This window comes from Ylistrum balloti, unplaced genomic scaffold (assembly GCF_031769215.1).
Source record: "Ylistrum balloti isolate Yb309-2 unplaced genomic scaffold, AGI_CSIRO_Ybal_v1 Utg371540, whole genome shotgun sequence".
In the NCBI taxonomy this organism is placed as follows: domain Eukaryota; kingdom Metazoa; phylum Mollusca; class Bivalvia; order Pectinida; family Pectinidae; genus Ylistrum; species Ylistrum balloti.
Window position 1 is genome coordinate 194,984 of NW_026782794.1, and position 21,699 is coordinate 216,682.

The window sequence follows — 21,699 nt, forward strand, 5'->3', positions numbered from 1 at the left end:
ATTAATTAAATCTGTCACCCTCTGGGAGTGAGATAGGGATGAAATTGTTTGTATTTATCGATATAAAACATGTCGAGTAGGCATGCGGACGAGCGGTCTTGTCACAACTTTTGATGCACTAATGATGTACATTTCGAAAGCTAACGCCATTTAAGGATCTTAGAATGGTCGAATGAAACCAGATCCAACAAGACTGTTTTGTTGGGCCAGACAAAGAATGACTGTTTTTCTGTGACCATTCCCCCCACGGCCACGATACACGGTCCAGTCTTCCAGAGACAGTCTACCGATGTGGCCGGGTAAATGGCTCATCACCTTGTCTATATCTAATGCCACTTAGACAATATCCCATATCAATATTGCAGAAGGTGATCTGGCACGGTCGATGGACGTAGCCTAATAGTTTTTTTCCTCTGGTAAATTCATCGAGATTAAAATTTAGTCGTATGGACCAGAATGTAAGCACCTCTCTAAAAGTCTGGCGTCTTGTTTCCTCGAAAGTTTTATGTCTGAAGCATGTCCTGTCTAAGAATACTTCCGTAATTGGACATCAGCCTATGAAGCGTTACTCTCAGACATCCCACGGGCATTGTGTCTTATAAGTACCAGAAGGGCTTGACGCATCTAACAAGTTACATAGAAATTTAGGTACTAGGTCTGTCGCCATTTTCCTCCTTAACTTGCTGATTCTATAGGAGATGATGTAGGTCGGCTCTGATTAGACTCAAACGTTTCGGCGTTTAAGACCCGTATTATGCTAATCTTAGCGTCGATGTGATATAACGAGGTCGTGAAATCATACATGTAATTATTTGACGTCGACATATGCTATTAATGCACGAGTTTTAACCTGAAATATCGAACGAACTTTAATTGGGGAGGAGGGTATTTCAAAAACCTGTTGGAAGTGATTGCAATATCTTCGAATAGTTCGGAAAGAAATTTCAATGGAATGTTTAGTCATTTTGATAACACCACACCAAGATCAGCGAAGTGTTGTCTGTCAGTGAGACACTGTTTAGAGTTGGGATGATGTTCCTGGGAGATTCATTGTGTACGTAAGGTGGAAGGGAATAAGACTAATGGACGTTGACAGTTACTTGAGCTACCGGTAGCACCTATTTGTAGTTTGTTGTGTTTGTTGTGGGGATGTCCTTCTCACTTTATATCTCTGTCGAGTCTGCAGGGTACTATTTCTGATCAGACTCGCCAACAAGCTTCTTTCTACCGGTTTGTGGTTAGGTAGGCACATACCTCTAACTCAATAATAAAAAATGAGGAAATTTGGTCCCATGAAAATCAAGCTTCATATAAAATTTACAGTTCACTGGTATATATGGTTGTTTTTACACCGAGGAATTTTATGGTGTGTTTTCTGTCCCCCTTTAACAATCACGTACATAAAAAATATGGATCTTCAATTATTTGTTCCTTATGTATTTGAATATTTTAGTAAACACTCGAAATGTTTGATGTAGATGAGTTCCAGACCCGGACTCAAGGGCTCGCCGCACGTGCAAGTGACTAGTCAGCAGTAAGGACTAAGCATGAATCTTGAGATACAAATAGACCAAAGCCATTGTTTTATAATCTATGCATTTCTCTAAATTCCCCCATTTAAACAAATACACTACTCTAAGCCATCTGTGGATATTTGGACTAATACCCACCTTCCTGACATCTGTGGATATTTGGACTAATACCCACCTTCCTGACATCTGTGGATATTTGGACTAATACCCCCCTTCCTGACATCTGTGGATATTTGGACTAATACCCCCCTTCCTGACATCTGTGGATATTTGGACTAATACCCCCCTTCCTGACATCTGTGGATATTTGGACTAATACCCACCTTCCTGACATCTGTGGATATTTGAACTAATGCCCACCTTCCTGACTTCTGTGGATATTTTGACTAATGCCACCTTTCCTGACATCTATGGATATTTGGACTAATACCCCCCTTCCTGACATCTGTGGATATTTGGACTAATACCCACCTTCCTGACATCTGTGGATATTTCGACTAATGCCCCCCTTTCCTGACATCTGTGGATATTTGAACTAATGCCCACCTTCCTGACTTCTGTGGATATTTTGACTAATGCCACCTTTCCTGACATCTGTGGCTATTTGGACTAATACCCCCCTTCCTGACATCTGTGGATATTTGGACTAATACCCCCTTTCTGACTTCCCTGGATATTTGGAGTAATACCCCCTTTCTGACTTCCTTGGATATTTGGAGTAATACCCACCTTCTCGACAAGTTTGGATATTTGGATCAGTACCTATCTTTGAATATTTTGTCCAAGACCTCCCCATCTCCCCCTTTTCTGACATCTCTGGATATTTGGACCAATACCCACATTCGTAACATCTCTGGATATTTGGACTAAGAACCCCCTCTTCCCCCTTCCTGACTTCCCTGGATATTTGGACCAAGAATCCCCTCGCCCCCCATTCCTGACATCTCTGGATATTTGGACCGACCTATCCCTCCATTCTCCCTGATATATCGGCTGACTTGTCTGTCTCTGCACCCGCCAGAGGTCAGTGATAAGGCTGACGTCATTAAAGAATTAAAGAGAGATTTTTATCGTGTTCATATGTACATGAACTACTTAATGGTTTTCGATTGATTTCTTAACATTTCACTTTCCCCATTAAAACCTGATCGATTCCTACGGCATTGTGGTATTTCAAAATTGTATCGTGTTTTATGTTCAATGACAGTGTATTGATGATAAAAGTGTTTTTGGTTTTGTGCGATGAATAATTGATGGTCGTATGAGTTAACAAACGTTTCCGAATCATCTCAGATAGCACGTATATTGTTAATGGTCAAGACAGGCCGTAACAGTGTTAGACCAATCAATTCAGCGTTTCAGCAATTTCACTGTGGTCAAACTAAATGCTAATTAAACTGATTGATGTAACTGTATACCCATTTTATGTCTTGTATATACATTGTATACAGGGCAGGCTTTTCGATGATTTTGTTAGAAACCTTAAGTTATATATAGTGTTAGAACAAGTCTTGACGTCAATACATCTGTTTTAATGTTCACATTGATTGAAAAAAGACACGATTAACTGATAATTACTTTGAGCTCTCTATCAAAAAAAGCATACTCGGATATAGCATATAATACATGGACTATGTCTCGGATTGTTAAAGAGATATGTTATATACAGATTTTCTCGGCCAGCCTGGCTCCAGTATGCTACCTTATACACAAGATCTCTATTTCACGCCCGACAACACGTCATAGCAATCATCCCAGATCGCATAGGGCGCCTATGGAGATAACAATAACGAGCACTTCAATTCCCGTTCTTACAGAGCAGCAATGATGTATTAGAGTGTTTGAAGAGGAAGTAATCCTTTGTATTTTTGTGTCATCAATCTTTGTAGTGATATATAAATAAATATATTTATCATGTGTTCTACTTGTTGCAAAATTCAAGATCACAATGTAACAGTATTGAACTACAGATGCAATAAATTTTACAATATAGTCCTACTTAATTATGCTATGTGTATCCGTACCATCTTCAGCGTACTGATAAGCAACACGTGCGTATCTTTGGTTTTGGCGTATATTTTGCAACGTTGTTACTGCAAATTCTAGAGTTAAACTTCCGGTCTGACTGTCGAAGTTCATCGTCATCAGAACAGGAGGTCGTGTGGTAATCCCATTTATAAAACAACAGCCTTAGTATAGATCCTGAAGCTATACATTACTTGATTGGACCATCGGTCTTCCATTGCACTTACTGGACGGAGTTGACTGAGGTAGAACACAATGGTTCCATGCTCTCTAACATCACAAATTACTTCTTATTATTACAAAATGGGACTCGAGTACAGCAGGAAAATATGCGTCATCTGGCATCAAATGTGTTTACACGGAGAACAAAGGCTATTTGAATATATTACAAGCACACATAAATGTCTTCTTGGAGCTGTCACGTGAGGTGGTGGTGGCAAAATAGACGGTAGACCAAATAGGAAATATTGAGTTAAAGTTCTACTGAAATCAGCAAAAGTATGGTCCGGGACCCTGTGAACTAATATTTTATAAAATATAAACACTGTTATATGCATTTTGGTCACGTGGTCTACTTAACATGCCATGTAAATCACGGATGATGCATGCATCTATCAGCAGAAATCTCCCGTCCCCGTGATGAATGTACAGGCGATAAACTACAATTTATTTCCGGAATTGTTCGGTAAACATCACTGTATCAACACTTATCAATTATAACATTTTATACAGGAATTTAAATTCGACACGAAATATTCAACAAAATCTTCGTCATTGAAAGATGTTTTATTCATTATTGTAAAGCAATATGCATTATTCAGGATGTACTACATGTTTATAGAAACGGACACAATGTCAGAAACATTTAGTCATCCTGATGTAAAAACAGAGGTGGAGCAAGGGACACAACTCGTTCAAACTGGTGATAACAGGCTATCAACATCGTCAAAACAATGTAAAGATGACGCAAACTCTGTTTAATTGAATTTCCTAGACGTAATATAATTCTAACCAGACATTTTCATAATTTTACCCTTTGTTGCAGCTATTTTGATAATCTAAAGCTTAGTGACGGTAATTTCGATTCAACAGCTCTAAATGATTTTATGCATTATTAATTAATAACTAAAAAAATTGAACGCTAATTGTACATCATCAGTGTGGCTGTAACATTATAATAGAAGGTCGTGACTCTACAACGCGGAGATTAAATAGACCAAGAATGTCTCTTACATAAGTACATGTAAGTCAAATAACTTTTGTAGAGTTGATGTAATTCATTAAATAACCCTGACAAGTTTCGACAGTTACCTACAGTGTACAGTAGTCGTACTGACACGTGACGGTTACCTACAGTGTACAGTAGTCGTACTGACACGTGACACTTACCTACAGTGTACAGTAGTCGTACTGACACGTGACACTTACCTACAGTGTACAGTAGTCGTACTGACATGTGACACTTACCTACAGTGTACAGTAGTCGTACTGACACGTGACGGTTACCTACAGTGTACAGTAGTCGTACTGACACGTGACACTTACCTACAGTGTACAGTAGTCGTACTGACACGTGACACTTACCTACAGTGTACAGTAGTCGTACTGACACGTGACTGTTACCTACAGTGTACAGTAGTCGTACTGACACGTGACACTTACCTACTATGTACAGTAGTCGTACTGACACGTGACGGTTACCTACAGTGTACAGTAGTCGTACTGACACGTGACGGTTACCTACAGTGTACAGTAGTCGCACTGACACGTGACACTTACCTACAATAGTTCAGAGTAAAGATTACTACAAGAATATCTTTGGAACTTTAATATTGAATTACGTTTCCTGAGCCGCATGAGATTTTCCTTCATAGCATGCCCACACCACCGCCAAGTTGATTAAAAATTCTGCCTTAACGGTGGGCGGCGCCTGAATTATACTGCCACAGAATCCATGCAAATGGTTGTATGGTCCTGAGGTGGGAATTTCGTACCGAACATGTTGTGAACCAGGTGTATCTTTAACACCATACGGACCAATCACTCTACCTGTGTTTGTGTGGAGCTCAATAGTGTGTATACCAACGAAAAACCACATGTCCACAGCCACCACATGTTCCATCTCTTCGAGAACCATCGTTTTAACGTATTCCAAACCAACTTGACCGGCGTGCCCACCTCCAATGCAGGTTCCGTGACAACGCATTTGACCGTTGCTGTAGACACTTTTTATTCCGAGAAGAACCGCAATGTTTTGGAATTCTCGGAAGTGAAATTCAATAGACACAATCGCGATATCTGGTTCTAATTCTTCTTTGTCTTGAAAACCAACTTTCCGCGAAAAGCTTTCAATTCTTTCATTACACGCGATTGGTTTGTCCGCCGACAGAGACCAGATTTGCTCTGGTACCGATTTCCAGACAGCTGGAACGTCTTCGGACCCTTTTCCGTTTCGGAACAATTCCGATGACTGCAGCAGGTGCTGTACTAGAGCGTTGTCCAGTAGATGGCGCTGTGGCCGGAGTATTTGCGTCAACCTTTCCTCCGGAAGTAATGGCATATTTACGAGTTTTATATATTCAACGAAATCTTCGAGCCGTTCAGGATAAATTGACACAAATGTCACGAGACATTGCATGAAGTATGCTTCCCGTCTTTGTGAAGTTACCGGAATACCTTTTCTTTTCATAATGAAATTCCTGTCTTCGAAAAAACTAATAGCTGTGTCCACCCGATTGTCACAAATTTCCAGATCCAAGAAAATTGTATCCTGATTTGTTTCCAAAAACTCAAGTGCCATTCTGTAGAGAGAGGGAACGGGTAGCTCCCTTGCAAAGTGGAAGACTTCAAAACAGTTACCGGGATATATGAATCGAGAGGCGTATTCACAACACACTGTGACGAGTGACGTAATTTCAAATTGGTGACATGCAAATATCATATCAAACACGCTGTTTTCTGTTAGAACTATCGTCCCTGTGTAAGCAAACCGAATTATTTCAGCAAATATTTCCTCTTTGATGTTATTAATTCGAATCCTCCTGCTTTCTACTGTCCTCAAAAGTCGCCTTAAATAGTCAGACACAGCTGCCACTATCACTCTGTGACAGCAGAACACTTCAGAATTTACCTCGAACTTGATATCACAAAACATACCTTTTTGCCATAAGGCTTGCATTTCTGGTAATACTGTGTTACCATAGTGATGAACTTTGCAAACAACTGAATCCGGAACGTCACATTCAGTTGACTGGTTGTCACATTCTTCTGGGTGACACGGCTTATAATCCGCCATACTGCTTCACGTCATGTATTACATATCTGGAAAAGAAACGAAGAATGACATTATGATATTAATCATTATACCTTTGCTAAAAATCCACGTTTTGTAGAGTAAGTCGTATCTGTGATGCTAAATATATATTTATACAGAGGTATTACCTCTTTGTGCTGTCTACATTAGTAAAGACAAGGACAAAAATGTTCAATGATTAATTCCGATAGAGGAGGAGCAAATTCAGTTTGGTGTTGCCAGGTGGAGAAGAAAATACAGATAACCATTTGGAGTAGATTTATATCAACCTCAACTTTCTCAATGCACTTACATTTCTCATCATGTGTAAAATTTACGACTTATCCCACGTTGTACAGTCCACTATTTACCAACTCCCTCCGCTCAAACGTTAATACACACCGAATAACTACCAACTACAGTGTGACTAGTGGGCTGCTAAAGCAAAGTACGATGTATTAAACGAGTTAAGGTGTTTGAAACATAGAAATAACTTAAAAAGTCAAGAGAAAACAGTTATCTAGGATTGGGGAGCAGACATCAAGTAGGTTTATCACGAGTTCTGTCAGGTATTCCTACATTGGTCACTCGGCACACACACCGAGTATCTTTTTCCGCAATTCATCCCTAATGTGACATCATAAAAATAATTATCGTTAACCTTTATGTTCATATAGTTATTTAGTTATGATAACTATACATGTAAACATATAGGGCTAGTCTGGCGTGGTAGCTTACTATGTTCTTTAAATCTAGAATGTAATACTCACAGGTTTTGGTGGACCACTGTAGGTCAGGGAGCATGAAGGACTGGACTGGGATGACGGGAATAGGTACGCGGGGATCAAGAGCCGGGCTTAGGTCTCCCTGTATACTATATGACAGTTAACATATCGAATCCAGCCTGTAATAAACTTCAGCACAGTCAACATGAATAGGCCCCCAACTCGATATTTTTCCTCGTTTTAGTGTTTCTAAGTTTCAGTTTCCGTCCGTGATCAGATATTTAGTCATGGGCATATTTCCTGAAAACGACATAGCTGAATGTTTTCCTTAAATAGGTATATGCTGATCGCGTTCTGCGCCATCGAAACGACCGTGGATGATATGTCCTAATATAGAGAGAATCTGAACCTGGTAGGAATTATATCTATTCCTTAGGTACAGTTGGGAGTGATGTGTTTCCTGGATACATCCAAAAGCGATATACTCGATAGATACATCCGCCAGTTATGTGTTCCCTAGATAGAGATGAAAGTGACGTATTCCCTTAATACAGCATGGTGTGATGTGTTCCGTGTATACACCTGGTAGTGATGTACGTGTATTAACGACTTAGATACACCCGAAAATGAAGTATTCCCTGATACACGCAAGAGTGATATGTTCCCTAGATACACCCAAGAGTGATATGTTCCCTAGATACACCCAAGAGTGATATGTGCCCTAGATACACCCAAGAGTGATGTGTTCTCTAGATACACCCAAGAGTGATATGTTCCCTAGATACACCCAAGAGTGATATGTTCCCTAGATACACCCAAGAGTGATGTGTTCTCTAGATACACCCAAGAGTGATATGTTCCCTAGATACACCCAAGAGTGATGTGTTCTCTAGATACACCCAAGAGTGATATGTTCCCTAGATACACCCAAGAGTGATATGTTCCCTAGATACATCCAAGAGTGATATGTTCCCTAGATACACCCAACAGTGATATGTTCTCTAGATACACCAAACAGTGATATATTCTCTAGATACACCCAACAGTGATATGTTCCCTAGATACATCCAAGAGTGATATGTTCTCTAGATACACCAGATAATGAAATGTTCTCTAGATACACCCAGGAGTGATATGTTCTCTAGATACATCCAAGAGTGACATGTTCTTTAGATACATCCAAGAGTGATATGTTCTCTAGATACACTCAAGAGTGATATGTTCCCTAGATACATCCAAGAGTGACATGTTCTTTAGATACACCTAATAATGATATGTTCTCTAGATACATTCAAGAGTGACATGTTCTTTAGATACATCCAAGAGTGATATGTTCCCTAGATACACTCAAGAGTGATATGTTCCCTAGATACATCCAAGAGTGATATGTTCTCTAGATACACCCAGGAGTGATATGTTCTTTAGATACATCCAAGAGTGATATGTTCTCTAGATACATCCAAGAGTGACATGTTCTTTAGATACATCCAAGAGTGATATGTTCTCTAGATACACTCAAGAGTGATATGTTCCCTAGATACATCCAAGAGTGATATGTTCTCTAGATACACCCAACAGTGATATGTTCTCTAGATACACCAAACAGTGATATGTTCTCTAGATACACCAAACAGTGATATGTTCTCTAGATACACCCTAGAGTGATATGTTCCCTAGATACACCAAACAGTGATATATTCCCTAGATACACCCAAGAGTGATATGTTCCCTAGATACATCCAAGAGTGATATGTTCTCTAGATACACCCAAGAGTGATATGTTCCCTAGATACACCAAAGAGTGATATGTTCCCTAGATACACCCAAGAGTGATATGTTCCCTAGATACACCCAAGAGTTATATGTTTTCTAGATACACCAAATAACGATATGTTCTCTAGATACACCTAATAATGATATGTTGTCTAGATACACCCAATAATGATATGTTCCCTAGATACACCCAACAGTGATATGTTTCCTAGATACACCCAATAATGATACGTTCTCTTGATACATCCAATAATGATATATTCTCTAGATACATCCAAGAGTGACATGCTCTCTAGATATACTCGTGGAGGAAGTTTCATTAGAAACTGTTACTGAAAATGACACTGTAAGATACAAGGAATATATTACTGGTTCAGATTTGGCCAAGACAGATTTCCTGTTGATAACAATCTAATCTCACGGTACATATAACTTGTTTTCAGATATACTTTGATATAACGGAAGTAAATGGTATTATTGGATGTAAACAACTAGCCACTGACAAGGGAAACAACTCGTGTTTCTCTGTGCCGTTGCTTCATTTAATGGCCATTGGCTAGGAGTGTTGACATTCCATGCGCGTAATATTGTCTTCGTTGTGTCGCAAAAATACTTAATACATCTTTTCCTATCGGTAGTGTAATCCGTCAAAAAGAACTGTAATTTTGATGGCTAGCCTTCGAGGTTTCCATGGCAACAATAATGACGTTGTATTATACCTAAAATTTACTTTTCCTTGTTAATATACATCTATATATCGGGATATTGCTACGTAAGACATTAATGAATACCATGCTACGTCAGACTAATTAGTCTGGTGTGATATTTGTATGATTCAATTTTCTTCCAGATCAATGAGCTGTTCAGCGTTATAATTGTGTAGAAAACACATACATGTAGAAGTCTGGTGATTTTTGTTTTTTGTTTCTCAAATTTAGTGGTATCACAGGCGGAGGAAAACTCTATTAAGTATTGGAATTAAAAGCCTTCGAATGACGGAGGAAAGCGTAGATTTAGAAAATAATTTCGACTATAACACAATTTACTGTCGCAGGAAATGGTGTTTGTATTGACATTACGTGCCAAGAGCAAGGTAAAAACTTAGGAGCACTTCATTTGAAAGAAGGCCGATTCAATAAATGAAATCGCCGAGAACATTCGTGAAAATTGAAGATTGACAAAATAGTTCTACCATGCCTCACACATACCTGCACACTGACCAAAATTCCTAGGCATGTGAAGGCTTGGTAATGACTTTACGTCATTTCGTTTATTGATATTTTGTGAATTAATGATCAACAAGATCAACCAAGGTCGATATTATTGTTTGCCAATATAAGCAAAAGTATGATGTCAAACTGTGATTGTCAATGTTTTAAAGTACATAAGTTTAACACAGTGTTATTAAACGATAAAAAACGGTGTCAATATTGACTTTACAAAGTCATTTGCAAAATCGTTTACGGTAAAGAACGATTTCATCAATTTTATGTGAGACAAACCGCTACATTTTAAACAACCCATGCAAGTGATTGTCATGACAACTTGGCAATCACGCTAGTCTGGCATATATATATTTACGTATGTTTAGGTGGGCCGTGATGTCACGAACGCGCCGGTGTGTGTGTTCGTATGGACCACACAGTACATTACAGGACAAATTGAATAGCATTATCTCCCTTGGGAGTGTAATGGTGACGTACCGTCAATACAAGACAAAGCCCAATAGATCCTGTCGATAATAACATTGGACACCACTCCTATCAAATCCATTCTGTACCAGGATTAAAGATTGCAAGATACATATTGCGAATTAGTGAGTTCATGTCCTTATGAGAAGACGTGAATATTAAATTTCAAACGTAAAACATGTTCTGAAAGGATTATTTAAGATCGATATGGCCGTCCGTTGTCCTGAGAGGATTATTTAAAATCAAAATGGCCGTCCAGTGTTTTGAAAGAATTATTTATAGCCCTTATGTCCGTCCGATTGATTATCTATAGTCCATACGTCCGTTAGTAGTTCCAAGATTGATTATTCATAGTCCATATGTCCGTCCGCTGTTCCATTGTTCTACGATAACTTATCTATAGCCCAGTGTCCGTCCATTGTTCCGAAATGGATTATTTCTGTACTTAGTTCTAAGTCCTAAGTTCTTGTTATAAGTAACCAGCCTAGTGTAGTAACTGTCCCCGACCAGTTTTATATTATGTAATATATTAAATACTAGTTAGTGAGTAAAACACATATACCAAACACGTTTCTAAACACAGTTTTAACGATGTGTGTGCTCATGTATGGGTTATCTTATTTGTTCGTGCAACATGCCATTTACAAATTACAAATCGGTAAAGATAACGACCCTGAGGTAACCAAACATGTGGTACTGAGACAAGCACATCAGTATTATCTACATTGTCCACATTATATCCTTACCTTTTTACTCTTTAGGTTTAACAAAGAAATGTGATCTATCTACCACAAAGGCTACAGATAACCAACAAGACACAAGATTGGCGGTTTTCTAATTGCACTAATTTAACCCTTTACAACAAAGGAGGCATATTCAGCGGTTGCTCCAATGAAAGGCTTGTATGTGGTATTAAGGGTATCTTTACTAACATAATATTTCAATCGTTTTAAGAATTCAAATGAGACTGTGATTAGAGATGTGATAAACATGGTCCTCCTTATTACATTTATTACTAAGAAACACATAACAATGACAATGAAAGTCGGTGAAAGTAAGCTGTGCATTATTACAGGTAAGAATTAGTTTTACATCAGGAGGTTAGGAAAAGCTGTCGACTTTGCAACTTTACCTGTTGATTCCGTTGTGTGATATAAAGCTGGACATGTTTAATATTCGTTAGTATGTCTGGTGGTTCCGTTGTGTGATATGAAGCTGGACGTGTTTGATACTCGTTAGCATGCCTGGTGGTTCCGTTGTATGATATGAAGCTCGATGTGTTTGATACTCGTTAGTTTGCCTGTTGGTTCCGCTGTGTGATATGAAGCTGGACGTGTTTGATGTTCGTTAGTATGCCTGGTGGTTCCGTTGTGTGATATGAAGCTGGACGTGTTTGATACTCGTTAGTTTACCTGATGGTTCCGGTGTGTGATATGAAGCTGGATCTGGTTGATATCATTAGTATGCCTGGTGGTTCCGCTGTGTAATATGAAGCTGGACCTGTTTGATATCATTAGTATGAATGGTGGTTCCATTGTGTGAAATGAAACTGGACATGTTTGATACTCGTTAGAATGAAGCTGGGCATGTTTAATACTCGTTAGTATGCCTGTTGGTTCCGTTGTGTGATATGAAGCTGGACGTATTTAATACTCTTTAGTATGAATGGTGGTTCCGTTGTGTGATATGAAGATGGACCTGTTTGATATCATTAGTATGCCTGGTGGTTCCGTTGTGTGAAATGAAACTGGACATGTTTTATACTCGTTAGTATGCCTGGTGGTTCCGTTGTATGATATGAAGCTGGACGTATTTAATACTCTTTAGTATGAATGGTGGTTCCGTTTTGTGATATGAAACTGGACGTGCCTGATGCTCGTTAAGTTGTCTGTTGGTTCCGTTGTATGATATGAAGCTGGACGTGTTTGATACTCGTTAGTATGCCTGATGGTTCCGTTGTATGATATGAAGCTGGACGTATTTAATACTCTTTAGTATGAATGGTGGTTCCGTTGTGTGATATGAAGATGGACGTGTTTGATACTCGTTAGTATGCCTGGTGGTTCCGTTGTGTGATATGAAACTGGACATGTTTAATACTCGTTAGTATGCCTGGTGGTTCCGTTGTATGATATGAAGCTGGACGTGTTTGATATCGTTAGTATGCCTGATGGCTCCGTTGTACGATATGAAGCTGGACGTGTTTGATACTCGTTAGTATGCCTGATGGTTCCGTTGTATGATATGAAGCTGGACGTGTTTGATACTCGTTAGTATGCCTGATGGTTCCGTTGTGTGAAATGAAACTGGACATGTTTGATACTCGTTAGTATGCCTGGTGGTTCCGTTGTATGATATGAAGCTGGACATGTTTGATACTCGTTAGTATGCCTGATGGTTCTGTTGTGTGAAATGGAACTGGACATGTTTAATACTCGTTAGTATGCCTGATGGTTCCGTTGTGTGAAATGAAACTGGACATGTTTGATACTCGTTAGTATGCCTGGTGGTTCCGTTGTTGTATACCTTGTCTTCATTTATAAACGTGGCATTACTCTTCTTGTTGTACTTTTTCAATAGTCTTAATCTTTGTAAATCTTGCTTTTGTTCTATTATGCTTTAGTATTGAATTCGTGTTAATATCTCGGTATTTTCTTTGATTTTTTAGAATTACACTTCCTAGATAAATGTAATACACAAACGTTGTTCCATGAAGCAGGAAAAGAATGATGAAACAACATGGATAAAAGAGATGACGCTAACCTCGCTGTTGCTTTCAGCATCTGATGACTAATTTTATTTGGTTCAACAGCTCATCAAAATGTCATTCTCACTGATGACTTCAGGAATTCGCAGATTTCAAAATCCATGTTTACAAAAGAGTCATCAATACTAAAATTAAGAGGAGGATGGAATTAAAAGGGAATTTCCTTAACAGAAATATCTTAAAGCTTCTTACTGAATCCTGCCTCTTTGCCGAGAGCAGGGTTCGATTAATCGTTTATACAAGACTGAGGCTCTTTCACGCAAGGATGATTCGGAAATAATACACATAATAAAGACATTGCAATAGAACAATGAGATTTTAAAGAATTTGTAAAATTTTCCTTATTGGGCCCCACCTCTCTAGCCGATGTGAATTCAAGATTGGTTCCTCTATCCCAAAGGATGATACTAATGAAATATGATGTAAAACCGTTCATCCCTGAAAAAAGACTTTTTCCTATTTTATTGTAGGGCCACGTCCCTCAGGGTTCAAACTCACTGTTTATTCAAAATCCTATCACATTTGGATAAAAACTTGTTAATCCTGCAGATAAAAAGATTTTCAAGAATTCCGTTAGTTTCTATACTATTGTGGCCCTTGCGGGGCCCAGACCCACATATTAGACAAACCGGTTTCCCTTCCTTTGTTTTTACTGAATCTCCTGCATCTCTGATTGCCTATTTTTAATTTACATTCGGTATCGTGTCTATCAAGTATTCAGTTTTACCGTACATAATCATTAAATCAACAAAAAATTAACGAAGAATGTTACATTATCCCACCATCTCTCACATTTTTGTCTTTAAAAATTCTACGATCACATATCAATAGCAACCAAAATATCTTTGAACCAATTACACAGCTATATATTCACGAGAAATAAAGTTATGAAAACCAGATTGTCGTTGTGTTAGATTTATCGCAAAGAGAGTGCCCCCTACCCGCTATGAATTATAAACACAGTATGATGACACAACGTTATCACCATACACACACGGGATCTCTTTTTATACCATTATATGGTATGTGCAAATAAAATATAGCCACAGTTTAATTGCTTGGCAACACCGAAAAACCAGATAAAACATCTGGCTTCATGTCAAACATATGCTTCCTGCCATGGAAATGCTCCATGATCTAACATAAATGCACAAATACCATCAAGACAATTTTCATGGAATCATTCTCTGTTAATGCCGTTCTGAAGAAGAAATAGAAAACTTTGGATCTATCAGCACCAAAGTCTTCGTTTGTTTCTACCCAGGGATCTCGTTTGACATGCAAAAAAAGTTTAAAGGCGAATATTTGAAAAGCGAAGTAATGCTATCTCTTCAAAATATTTTTATAAAAAGAAATTGAAAATTCTAAATCGAAAAAAAAAAAAAAAAAAAATGCAGAATTAAGCAAGCATAAAAAAAGACATGTAGTATCAATGTAATGTACCTTAGGTGCTTAAAGTTATCTAGGTCTTATGGACATATTCAATTCCACGAGATTCTGCTAAAACCGGAAGTGTGTAATTTATCATTGGCGGAACCACTCTGTCAAATACAATACTTTGCCGTTCTCCAGCATCTTCAAATGTCATTTATCATATCTGAGAGAGATTCTTTGACGTACAGTTAAACCCGCACGTAGTCGCATGTGTTTGGGAACATGTTAAGCAGTATTGAACGTGTAAAACATTATTGACATGGTACATACAATGACAAACATGTTTTCATTGAGACAATCCTTTATTTTCTGTCGAAGGTAACCCGCTCTATTATCTTTTACTGGATCTCCACTACTGAATGTATAGCATGAAGTCAGACAGTTTTTCAGAACTTATCTGTCGAAACGCTTTACACGTGAAATTGCATTCTTCTAGCCAGTGATACCGATGGATCCTGAACAGCCCAAAATGATAAATTCTACTTTACAGGGCTGTCTCCTCGATTACAGGGATTTCAATTAAGGTTTTTCCTTCCCTCTTTATTTAAAAGAGGGGTTGTGAAATGACGGTTTATTCTTGTAAACGGGTTAGGTCATGTTAACCTGTTAAAGCGCTGACCCTTATAGTGTTATATCGTGTTTATATTAAGTAGGTTGGTGATATCACCTTTCCGTTTGCCACACCGTATCCTGGCTTTGGAAATGCTTGCGCAGAGTATTTACCTGTCGGATGTAACAAGATCATTTTAAAATTATCTTTAGATCAAATCCCTCGTTCTCGTTATTGATCTTCAAAGGATTTAAACTAAAACCACTAGTTTTAGGTTCACAGACGTAAAGTTTAGCGAGAACTGGCCTCGGCGGTTTCCCGTAGCTTCACATGGGCCCTGGGCATACAACAACTTATCAGGTAAGTGAAGTAGACATGGAGTCCCACTGTACCGTGCTATCAGGTAAGTGATGTAGACATGGAGTCACACTGTACCGTGCACAATCCAAAGTTACACAAGGAAACGATACGTTTGGCTGGACCATCAGCCAAAAAGACAAAGTAGATCACCTATGCTTTAGTTCGACCATGACCTTTACCTAAAGTAATCTATTTGGGGATTACATTTAGGTATGTGCACTTTTTGTTTGCATTGGGACGTGACGTCTTTTTCACCTATGAATTACTATTTGGCCAGTCTGTCAATGTATGTGATAATGACACCAGAACTCGACTGGTCATTTTGGTTGGACTTTTAATCTCGACTGTGCTCCCTTGTCTGACGCAGGCAGAGTTAAGTAAGTAAGGTAACAATAGACAAAGGAGCCTAGGCGAAACAAAACTAACAATAGGCAGAGTACCGTAAGCGAAACAAAACTAGCAATAGACAGAGTACCGTCAGCGAAATAAAACTAACAATAGGCAATGTACCGTCAGCGAAACAAAACTAACAATAGACAGTGTACCGTCAGCGAAACAAACAAAACTAACAATAGACAGAGTACCGTCAGCGAAACAAAACTAACAATAGGCAGAGTACCGTCAGCGAAACAAAACTAACAATAGACAGTGTACCGTCAGCGAAACAAACAAAACTTACAATAGACAGAGTACCGTCAGCGAAACAAAACTAACAATAGACAGAGTACCGTCAGCGAAACAAAACTAACAATAGACAGAGTACCGTCAGCGAAATAAAACAAAACTAACAATAGACAGAGTACCGTCAGCGAAACAAAACTAACAATAGGCAGAGTACCGTCAGCGAAATAAAACAAAACTAACAATAGACAGAGTACCGTCAGCGAAACAAAACTAACAATAGGCAGAGTACCGTCAGCGAAATAAAATAAAACTAACAATAGGCAGAGTACCGTCAGCGAAACAAACAAAACTAACAATAGACAGAGTACCGTCAGCGAAATAAAACTAACAATAGGCAGAGTACCGTCCGCGAAATAAAATAAAACTAACAATAGACAGAGTACCGTCAGCGAAACAAACAAAACTAACAATAGACAAAGTACCGTCAGCGAAACAAAAATAAACTGACAATAGGCAGAGTACCGTCAGCGAAACAAACAAAACTAACAATAGACAGAGTAAAGTCAGCGAAATAAAATAAAACTAACAATAGGCAGAGCACCGTCAGCGAATTAAAACTAACAATAGACAGAGTACCGTCAGCGAAACAAAACTAGCAATAGACAAAGTAGCGTCAGCGAAATTAAACTAACAATAGGCAGAGTAGCGTCAGCGAAATGAAACAAAACTAACAATAGACAGTGTACCGTCAGCGAAACAAACAAAACTAACAATAGGCAGAGTACCGTCAGCGAAACAAACAAAACTAACAATAGACAGAGTACCGTCAGCGAAATAAAATAAAACTAACAATAGACAGAGTACCGTCAGCGAAACAAACAAAACTAACAATAGACAGAGTAAAGTCAGCGAAATAAAATAAAACTAACAATAGGCAGAGCACCGTCAGCGAATTAAAACTAACAATAGACAGAGTACCGTCAGCGAAACAAAACTAGCAATAGACAAAGTAGCGTCAGCGAAATTAAACTAACAATAGGCAGAGTACCGTCAGCGAAACAAACAAAACTAACAATAGACAGAGTACCGTCAGCGAAATAAAATAACACTAACAATAGACAGAGTACCGTCAGCGAAACAAACAAAACTAACAATAGACAAAGTACCGTTAGCGTAACAAAAATAAACTGACAATAGGCAGAGTACCGTCAGCGAAACAAACAAAACTAACAATAGGCAGAGTACCGTCAGCGAATTAAAACTAACAATAGACAGAGTACCGTCAGCGAAACAAAACTAGCAATAGACAAAGTAGCGTCAGCGAAATTAAACTAACAATAGGCAGAGTACCGTCAGCGAAATAAAACAAAACTAACAATAGACAGAGTACCGTCAGCGAAACAAAACTAACAATAGGCAGAGTACCGTCAGCGAAATAAAACAAAACTAACAATAGACAGAGTACCGTCAGCGAAACAAAACTAACAATAGGCAGAGTACCGTCAGCGAAATAAAATAAAACTAACAATAGGCAGAGTACCGTCAGCGAAACAAACAAAACTAACAATAGACAGAGTACCGTCAGCGAAATAAAACTAACAATAGGCAGAGTACCGTCAGCGAAATAAAATAAAACTAACAATAGACAGAGTACCGTCAGCGAAACAAACAAAACTAACAATAGACAAAGTACCGTCAGCGAAACAAACAAAACTAACAATAGACAGAGTACCGTCAGCGAAATAAAACTAACAATAGGCAGAGTACCGTCAGCGAAATAAAATAAAACTAACAATAGGCAGAGTACCGTCAGCGAAATAAAACTAACAATAGGCAGAGTACCGTCAGCGAAACAAAACAAAACTAACAATAGGCAGAGTACCGTCAGCGAAACAAACAAAACTAGCAATAGACAGAGTACCGTCAGCGAAATAAAACTAACAATAGGCAGAGTACCGTCAGCGAAACAAAACTAGCAATAGACAGAGTACCGTCAGCGAAACAAAAACTAACAATAGGCAGAGTACCGTCAGCGAAATAAAACTAACAATAGACAGAGTACCGTCAGCGAAACAAAACTAACAATAGACAGTGTACCGTCAGCGAAATAAAACAAAAATAACAATAGGCAGAGTACCGTAAGCGAAATGAAACTAACAATAGGCAGAGTACCGTCAGCGAAGTAAAACAAAACTAACAATTCAGACATGTTTCACAGTTTAATCGCTAATCTTACTAGGAACATCAATTATGTAGTAATCTTGAAAAAAATGAGAATGATATAGGCATATGCCAAACGTAGAGTGAGCTACTTAAGATAGATTTTTATGATTTATCTGCATGAGTTAACAAACACTAAACAAGGCAATTTGTATACCTTGTGCTTCTTTATCTCATCGATGTGCATCCCACGATTATTTCTCCTGCTCAGCAATATTTTTGTGTTTTTATATTTGATTATAATCATGAATGTTTTTATTTTATATGACAGCCATGAAGAAGCCTGGTGTACGTTGGACAGACAATGTTCCATTTATATGGATAAAAACAGCGGGAAAGTTATTTGTAATTTTCGCACGAGCATTATTTCTTACTTTTGTTGTCGTTCTATCGAATATTGCTTTCTTTAGAAACTTGATTCAATTCATGTCCAAACGTAAAGGAACCCCTGGAACAGAAACATTGGATTTTAACGTCTCTACAAGAACAATCACTACATGGACTCGTGTGAGGCTGGTCGATGCACTTGGAAGAAGAGCATTCCTGGGTCGTAAGGCCCCTAACACAGATCTGTATGATATGGGTACTAAATCTTACAAAAAACTTTACAGTTTTCAAAAAGCAGGACGCCCTCTGGTGTTGAACTTCGGAAGTTGTTCCTGACCTCCGTTTATAGCAAAAGTCGAGGAGATCAAGACGATCATCCGCGACTTTGTTGACGTCGCCGATTTCTTGACCATCTACATCCGGGAGGCACATCCCGTAGAAGGATGGCAGGTATTCGGACACCGTTTCGAGGATATGAAGGATCACCGAACACTGGAGGACAGAATCGAGGCCGCGGAAATGCTCCGGGACTTTGACCTCAAGTGTCCAATACTGGTTGATCCTATGGATAACCAGAATGTGATTCAGTATGCGGCCGAGCCGGAGCGTTTGTATATTCTGTACAATCACAATGTTATGTACTTTAGTGGTGTAGATGCGGAAAACTACAAACCCGACGTCATTCGTGCGTGGTTGGAACAATATCGGAAGGAGATATAGACAGTAAGAATAAAGATAAGGTGAAAATTAGGTGTTGTGAGCATATAGTACAGAACAAAATGGACAATACATTCGGTTCTATCTGGAGGTTTATAGAAACGCCGATTTACAATTTGATACATAACTTTGTTGCTTTGTTAGAGTACTATAATCAGGTAAATGCCCTCAGATAGATTCGAATTATCCCTGGAAATGATGAATCCTCCACGCTCGCTGTGTGAACAATTTCTGTGGTTTTCTTCCAGAAACACGTTGGGTTAGTGCCAGGATATAGGCGACTGGAACTGACTGCTGATATCACTCCACACTATCATCACAAGACTGCTTATACATCCATCATATACGATACATCAGTTAATCATGACCTTTCACAGATATTCCCCACATCATGCTTGTTGTACATGTTCACATAAAACAGTTGGTTTACAAGTTCCAAACTAAAATTTTACCTTATTTTAAGCTTACCCAACAGACAGATACTGTCAGTCATCCATTACTCGAACCATTTTTTTCAGGAAGACGATTAATGATCTGTTAAATATTTTGCATTAAGCAGCTAATATTTACTTGTAAATAATTTTAATAACCATGTCAGGCTTCTTACACAACGGGGTCATCTGTATTTTGTCGCGAATGAGTTTCTATTCAATTCAAAATCAAGATTCATAAAGCGGAAAACTAGAACGGTAGCAAGTACTGTCAAAGTTTTAATCTAAATTCTTTCGATAAAAACACTATTTTCGTCGAAATTCATGTAACGCACCTTTCTAATAATTTCATTATTGAAGGTATCGTTTTTAGCGAATTCAAAACACTCTCGAAAATGGCGACAAAATAGGATCCCTCGAAAATAACAGATTTTACAGTAAACGTTTGTATGGTAGACTTTAGGATAAGAAATAACACTTCGCTACAAGATCTTGTTTGATATCACATACTAAAGCAACAATTAGTTATGGTATGAGGTTAGATTGGAGAGGAACATGTTTAGTTGAGGGATAATCAGAATGATTATGTTGTGTATATTTTGAACTGATCCGTATGATTTATTTCCATAATGTTTCCTACGTTATTATCGATACTGATCGAACTGATTTGTAATCATGGCGTGGCACCACACGTATGACTTTCCTTAGATAAAAAAGAACATCTCTGGAAACGATGGCTTTACTAGTGTGCCTTTCTATAATAACATTGTGTACGGGTTTCTGATAGCTCTGATAATAGTTAGGAAACAAGTTACAAATGATCCCTGTTTGATGTCATATATTAAAGGTTATGCTAATATACCATTGTGTGTGTATGTGTTTTAATAATCATTATAACGATCAATCGGTGACAGGACAGGATAATGAATGGCAGAAAGTATCTCTAACGAGATTTTACACATTGTCTATCTAAAATCAATTGGAATAGGAAAGTCTGTCTTATCAATTTACATTGTATCTCGGTAAAAAATCACTTGCAGAAAGTGTTTATGGAGTAAATGGGTAGTCCCGGCTCCGGTTCTCTCATTTATGTCAACGTGGTTTTCAATGTGCTAAACAAGGTCAATAGTTTTAATTTGTAGTTAGCATTTAAGCTACTTTTACACAACTCAAACGAAACATTATCCAGACAAGTGAATTTTGAATCTTTTTTTACTATAGAGGTACAAGC

The 21,699-nt window shown here is 38.3% G+C and overlaps 1 pseudogene; it reads left to right on the plus strand.

The window, feature by feature from the left end:
• The first annotated feature begins 19,266 nt into the window (after positions 1-19,266).
• LOC132562870 (type I iodothyronine deiodinase-like) lies at positions 19,267-20,040 on the plus strand (annotated as a pseudogene).
• The last annotated feature ends 1,659 nt before the right edge of the window (positions 20,041-21,699 follow it).